The 7,608-nt window shown below is 45.7% G+C and overlaps 1 protein-coding gene across 33 annotated transcripts in view; it reads right to left on the reverse strand.

Annotated features, from left to right (window-relative positions):
- Nucleotides 1–7,608, reverse strand: part of LOC102148181 (USP6 N-terminal-like protein) — a 29,569-nt gene that overhangs the window by 17,210 nt on the left and 4,751 nt on the right. For 7 of the 33 annotated variants that reach the window (XR_011424198.1, XR_011424199.1, XR_011424193.1 and 4 more), the window contains exon 1: nucleotides 1,715–2,105. The exons of 22 other annotated variants lie outside the window; for them this stretch is intronic. The gene's annotated coding sequence lies outside the window, so the exon portion shown is untranslated. Of the gene's footprint in view, nucleotides 1–1,714; nucleotides 2,106–7,153; nucleotides 7,312–7,608 lie in introns of those variants that run through there. 4 more of the 33 variants (XM_070230369.1, XM_070230374.1, XM_070230375.1 and 1 more) reach the window with 4 other exon arrangements.

Consider the following 7,608-nt stretch of genomic DNA (forward strand, 5'->3'; position numbering starts at 1 on the left):
CAGATTTTGTCCTTTGTTTTCTCTCAACAAAAGTACATTTCCATTCCTCATACCTTTTCTTAGCAAAAACATACATCCTACTTTCCTTCTTACAGAGTCATCTCTTGTTATTTCTAGTAGCTTCAAACAATTGTGAATAGTCTGTTACTAGAAAATTTATAAATATATTTCATAATTCCTAGAAGTACATTTTTCTCATGGTAAAATTTCCCATGTGGCACAAAACATGTTTGCCAACAGGCCCAAACATCTTTAGTTTTCCTGCAATTAGAAGCCAAAAGCAGACAGACCTATTTTTAATAATATTTCACTGTTTTATCTTATTTGGAAATGATCTAGATGTTTAACTACTGCCCATCATGTAGTTTAACTTAGCAAAACTCTAAAGTTTCAAGTTACCAAAAAGATTTGGGGAAGCTGTTTTCAAGTACACGATGGTAACTCTTGAAGACATACCTGTTTTAATTAAACCAAGGTTAAATTAGCTTTATTTACCAAAGATTATCCCAGATCATCTGAACTTGAAACACGTTTGAGTTAGTTTATTATATTTTGGAGAGTTTTGTGAATACCCAATTCATATGAATGCTTGACTTCCTTTAAGGCAATTAAATAAAGCTCTTTTACAAATTAATTTTGGCAATACCATCCAGAGGTGATACACAACCTATCTATAGCATATGCACATAGACATACATAGCATGCAGATAGCCACAGAGATCTCACAGCTTTTATTAGAAAACTTTAGCTATGTCTCAGGTAAAATAACATAAAACTCAAAAGAATAGTTGGATCCAAACTGAGTTTCTGGCATACAGATTAAGTTAAGATTACCTGTTGAGACAGTCGGGTTTTTTCCCCTAAAGATTTTTATTTGAATGCTGTCAAATTCTAGAATTATTTCTCCCTTTTGAGCAGGATGGGTAACTCACCAAGAAGCATCAGCACACAGACAGAAAAAGAAGGCAAATTTTCTCCTAGGAGTTTTGGGATTTATTTGTCTATTATCAAAAGTCTAGGGTAATTTCTATTTAAATTTTCCTTATAGTTGTTTATTTTCTCCAGTTAATTTAGAGATAGCAATCAGGGGTTTAGCATTTGAATCCTCAGAGAGTCTTATTTTAAAGGGGCAGGTTTTTGCGGAAGGGAAGAGAGGAAGATAGTGCCGGGGGTGGGGCCTGAGCACATGATGGCCACCACACATCCAGAGACAAAGAAGAAGCGGGAGGGGAAAAAAGAGGTCTCAGAAGTCATTTTGCCTTCTTTCAACTGTTTGTTCACCTCAGGTAATTTAAAACTTGTGTTCTGCAAAGAGGCAATTTTGGAGTCTTAAATATCTCTGGAAGCCTTTAGATGCCAATTAAAACAGGCATACCATTCAGTCTGTTTTATTTTAGAGCCATGGCTTTCTGATTTAGTCCTGAGAAAAGCAAGTTTGGGGAGATCAAAAGTTCCCCTTAATGGCCAATGGTGTTCTAAATCAGTCTGTTAAATCAGTTCATTTAGTCAAAAATGCACATGCAGAGGGAATACAGTTTTTAAACACAAAACAGCCCAGGGACTCTAAAGGAGGGCTGCCCTTAGAGCATTCAGATGACTGGGATCCTACTTCTCAAAATTTTCCAAGACCAAAAGAAAATTCCCAGCTAGCCTGATTCCAAAAGGAACCTAGCCTTTCAGTGCACTACCAAAAGGAAAATAACTGAGTACGTACCAAGGAGGAAGCATGATGCCAAGGACGAAGCCTTGAACCAGAAAGGACAGAGCCTTTCACAATCCCAGATAAAGTTGGAGTGCTCAAAACACACGCAGAGCGGAGCTGGGACTCTGAGGAGACTGACCAAGCTGGAACTCACAGTCAGCAGCTCGCAGACGCAATGAGCACGGGGCCTCAGTGCCAGTCTCGCACTCGCTTCTGGGGTCGCTGTCTCTCGGGGGTTGCCTCCTTCAGATCCCACTTCCAACACCACTTAACATCAACTTTAAATAAAACAGCCAGTTACCTTACCAGCAAAATGAGGTTATTTGAGAATAGCCAGAGGAATTGCAATTCAGGAGAAGCAAGCCATGGCAAAAACCATAGGCAACGTCCAGAGAACAAAGGCGGGGTTCTTTTACAGGGAGAAAGGGGAGTTGGGAGGGGCTGTTCTAAATGAAAGCTCATTGGGGGGAGTAAGAATTGAGCAGGGTGACAGCTCCTCACTGGCTGAGCTGCAGCGTTTTCCACTGGCTGAGCTTGTCACTGGGCAAGAAGAAATTCTTCCTTCCCCCTCCTGGGCAGCAAAGTGGTAGCTAACTTCCTGTCTGAGATGCCAGGCACGGCTCCTCCTGGTCAGCGACCAAGGATGCGTGGTAGGGCCGAGAACTCCCTCTCCAGACCTTCCCAACTCCAATTTTACTCGACGTTTCCTTTATTAATGTTCACAAGAAAAACAAACCTGACCTGACTGACATTTTTATTACATTGTATGACATTTGTATGACACTGCCCCAGTGAGAATAAACATGGTTTTCAAGCACAAAAAGTCTTCACCAAAATCAGCCACATGCAGGACCAAAGAGCAAGTCTCAACAAACGTTGAAGGTCTGAAATCACAGAGAGTCTGTCCCTTGAGCACAGTGGGTTTAAGCTAGAAACTAATTTTTTTTAAATGCCTATTAAAAAGGATTAAAAACTAAATAGTCCATTGGTCAAAGCAGGGATCACAATAGAAATTAGAAAATATTTTGAACTTAATGTTAAAGAAAAAAATCACAAATCTAAACTTGTAGGAAGCAGCTGAAAAGGCATTTTTCTCATCTTAGATGTATACATGGGAACAGGAAAAAATCAGTGATCTACGCATGCAACTCAAGAGCTGACAGTAAGAAGAAGTTAAGCCCCCTTAAATTAGAAGAAAATACAAAATAAAGAACAGAAACTAGTGAAAGAGAAAAAAAAATACAGTATTGAGGATCAATGAAGCCAACAGTTCTTTGCAAAGACTAATAAAATTGATAGGGTTGTTGAAGAAAAAAAAGAGAGAGGCTATAAATAACTAACATCAGGAATGGAAAAGGAGAAATCACTACAGATCCTATGGACACTAAAAAAGAAACAGGATATCATGCAAAACTTTATGCCAAAACTTTGAAAATATAGTGCAAACTGACAAACATCTAGAAAAACACAACTTACAAAATAGAAAAGTCTGAACAGTTCTAGAACTACAAAAGAAATAGAATACAGGAGGTAAAAACTTTCTACAAAGAAAACAAAGAGTTCATTAGTGGACTCTACCAAACGCTTAAGGAATAATTGGCACCAATATTACAAACTCTTCCAAAAGACAGAAAATGGGGAAACACTTCACAACTATGAAGCCACCACAACCTTGGTACCCAAACTACTAGAGCTGAATGCACACTCTATGACGCAGCAATTCCACCCCAGGGACACACCCAACAGAAAGGCCTGCATAGTCCAGCAAAGGACACATATGCCATGTTCACAGTGGCACTGTGGGTGACAGCAGGGACCTGGAAGTGCCTAGCTGAGCATCAGGACGGAAGGAGGAGAGAAGGCCTGTATATCTGGGCAGTAGGAGGAACACAGCACCGACAGGGAGTGGACCACTGTCCCTCTCACATAGTGCTCAGCAAAAAAAGAGAACATACAATATAATTCCACAGCTCAAAACAGGGAAAATGAGTCTATGGAATTAGAGGTCTGAAGAGCAATTATTTTAAACCTCTATGCCTTTGCACATGCCTTCCCCCATGCCCCGTGAACTCAAGTAGCTCCTATATAGAGCTGACTCGCTGGCCTCATCAAGATGACTGACCAAGGCCACCAGTGCCCACACTGCACAGCTGTGCACAGCCACTGCCTCCAGCTCCTGTGGATGGGCTGCTGTTTTGAATACCACTTCATTCCCATAGGCTAACTCAGTGTCTGACCTGAGGCCCTCGAAGGAATGTCTAATTTTTGCAGTGCCTCCATGCAGGAAGAAGAGAATGGCTGGGTGGAGACCACCATGGACTCAGGACTCCCGAAGCGTGCGCCGCCTCCTTGACTGGCCTGCGTGCTTACTGTCTGGCTGAAATCAACAACGTCAAGCCAAGAACTTCTCAGTTGTCAGGAGGAGCCCAGGAGGGTATACAAAGGTCTCCCCACACCTGCCACATTGTGAATTTCCTCCCGCCAAGTGGCGGACTCACCCATGAATCAGAGGGACAACACTCAGCTAGAAATCTCCAGTGTCAGTTAAAAAAACTATCAACTACATAACCACTCACATATGAGCCCAGGGCAGCCACTGATCAAGCTTAAGTCCCAAACACTTGCTACTACATCCTCAATGTTTTCCATTTCACCTGGGCGTTGTCTGTGAGGACCCTAAGGCTCTAAGCTTACACTATGTGCACTTTTCTGTATGTATCTTAAATTTCAATAAAAAGTTTGTTTTTTAAAAGAAATATGTTTACAAAACTAGAGCAGGACAGGGACTCCAACCTGAAGACACCGTGGGAGGCATCCCTCCCATGTCTGACTGGTCGCCCTGCAGCACCAGCGGCTCTGTGGGACAGCATCTCACAAACACGGGCTGGGGTCTCTCTCCTCAGCCCCTCACTGTATTCCTGTCTAGTGAGACCCTCTATGTTGGGACACTGTGACAGGTACTAAGGAAAAGGCAAAACCATCCAAAGGCTCTCTATTTCAGGAAACGTGTGGTCAGGTGGGGCCGGAGGAACAAGGGAGGGGGCAGGTGGGAAGGGGCAAGGAATTCCCTCCTATTAGGTGGCTGTTGGGACTGGATCAGGAAGACAAAGCACAGACCAGCATGCCACGACCTTCCAGAGGTAGGCAAGAGTGTCATGTCTGGGAGGAGGGCAATAAAGAAGTGGGGGCGGGAGGACTTCTGTACACTCCAAATCCCACATCTGGTGAACTGGGTCAGTCTAAAAACAAAGATAAGGACATAACTGGGTGAATCAGGTAAGTTAAAAAAAATAAAGACACAACTTCCAGTGAATCCCATGTGGCCCCCTCTGTGGCCAGCGTCCCGTCTGGGAGGGGTACGGCCACATGGATGGTAGAGACCTGTGTGCTTGGCTTCGTGGAGTGTCTCAAAGTTGACGAGCACCTTCCCCCACATTTTCTCACTGCTCCTCACAGCAGCCAAGTCCTCATATCTCCATAGGGTGTCACGAAGCGGCCCAAACAGCTTCAGGGCCAAACATTTATTCTGAATTGTCTTCTTCACCCTTACGAGAGTTGCAAGAAACAAATCTAAGAGGTTATGGCATAGAAAAGAATGAAATGAAAGGAGAACATTTTAGCAGCTTTCCTAAAATGTCACTCTTGTGGTAGGGAAGGGAGCCAGTCCAAGAGGCAGGCCAGCAGAGGTCTTCCAGTGACCTGCGATGCACTCGAAACCTCACAGCCAGATTCTAAACCAAAAGTGCCTACTTGTTGCAGTGTACACTCCACACAAACTTAGGGCCCAGGTGCACCGAGCATTCACCTGTATCACACCCTGAATCTTCACCACCGGCATAAGGTACTTGGTGGGCCTGGTATACAGATGAAAATGACCAAGCTTAGAGGTTTGAGGGATGGGCCCCTGATCACCACAGGGCGAGAGTCACACCAGGTCAGCTGGTTCCAGGCCCTGCATCTTCCTGGTTCTCAGCCACCTCCCTTAAAGACAATCAGAAGAGCGGTTTAATAAAATGGGAAGGAACAACTCTGCCGGGCAGTCTCCTTATTTGCAAACCTCATCTGCAAAAATGTCAATTCTGAGAACTGGGGACTAGCCCACAACATGTTTGTTGAATAAGCACCCAAAATATAAGTCGCAACCTTTACGCAACAAAGTTCATAATGTTTATTCATGTGAGAACATCTCAAACCCATGCTCAGATTCCAACAAGCCTTGACTGTTGTTTCCCATTAAACAAAGAAATAAACTAAAACAAGAGATAACAAGACTAGGTCTATCTGGCACCAACACATACTCCTAAGATATCACATGAGCATCACTGTATTTCAGCAAAGGAATCAAAGGCATTGCTCATGACTACTTCTGCCTCTTCTCACAACCCAGCCTGGTACTACCTTTAGAGCATCCGTGACCACCTACCACCTTGAGGGTTGCCCCACATGCAGCTCCAGGCAGCAGGCCTACCCCTTCCTCCTCCAGGGCACCTGCTGTGGTGCTGGCCCACAGAAGGCTCTCCCAAACCGGCTGTTGAAATTAGTTTTAGAGGGCTGGCCCAGTGGTGTAGTGGTTAAGTTCACATGCTCTGCATCAGTGGCCCAGCGTTCATGGATTTGGATCCTGGGCGAGGACCTACACATCACTCATCAAGCCATGCTGTGGCAGTGTCCTGCATGCAAAATAGATGAAGATTGGCACAGATGTTGTCTCAGGGCTAATCTTCCCCAAGCAAAAGGAGCAAGACTGGCAACAGATGTTGGCTCAGGGCCAATCTTTCTCAGGAAGAAAAGAAAAATCAGTTTTAGAAAAGTTACTCAAGGTCAGTACACTACAGCTAGAGAACAGGAAAGTGAATAGTATAATTAAAAAATCAACTTCTATCAAAATTGTTAAAATGAAATTTTGGCACTTAAATAAAGAAATAAACCTTCAGGAAAAGTCCGTTTTTTCTTGAACATCCTCCCATCCCTTTTGCTCCAGCAGGAACTGACACTCCTGGGAACAGGGCTTCCCCTAAAGGCCCTCTCAAGTGTGGCTGGTTTCTCCCGTGGAGAACGGTAGCTGGCCTCCTCACTCCTTACTGCTACTTCCAGACCAGTCTTCCTCTCTTCAGTAAAACTCCCAGCTTTCAATTTTATGTCTTTCCCCGAGCACCACTTTTCAGTCCGTGGACACCAGGCCGGGCCCCTCATCAGGTAACCCTCCTAGGCCTGACCTCCCCTTCCCATGTTCCCCCCATCAGGGATTTCTGTCTGTTTTGCTCAGTGTTGAATCCCCAGCACGTACAACACGGCCCAGCACAAAGGAGCTATTGATAAATATTCATAGAATGAATGCACTTAGGTGAGCCGCTGAATTATTTCCGGCCCCTCACAGTGTCAGACGAATGAAGCACTACCCATAACTACAAACGGTGCCTTAATGAATAGCGCGGACAGCTTCTTTCTTACAACATCATGGCTATGTACACGCTCCAGCTCTACGACCAGGTCGGTGCTAGGCAAGGACTGCTATGCAGAATCTCGGAACCCAGATTTTGCTCGAAGTCACTGAACCGAGCCTCCCCGGCAGCCACGTTAATGTCACGACCAGGCGAGCTCACGTCCTCACGGCGCCCAGCGTCCGACGCCCGCCCACGGCGCGCGCCCCGCCCATGCTTCCCAGCCCAGCCGGGCCCACTGCTCCACGTGGGAGCACGGTGAACAGCCAGTCGGCCACCAAGAGCCCGCGCCAGCTCCATCCGGGGCCCCGCCCCGCCACTAGGCCACGCCCCCGAGGGCTCGGCTCCACACCCCAGCCCCTCCGCACGCCCCGCTAGGCCCGGCCCCCGCCGGTTAGGTCCCGCCCCCGCCCAGTAGGGCGCGCCCCCCTGGAGCCACGAGGCCCCGCCCCCGAGGACTCGGCC

This window comes from Equus caballus, chromosome 12 (genome assembly GCF_041296265.1).
Source record: "Equus caballus isolate H_3958 breed thoroughbred chromosome 12, TB-T2T, whole genome shotgun sequence".
NCBI lineage: Eukaryota > Metazoa > Chordata > Mammalia > Perissodactyla > Equidae > Equus > Equus caballus.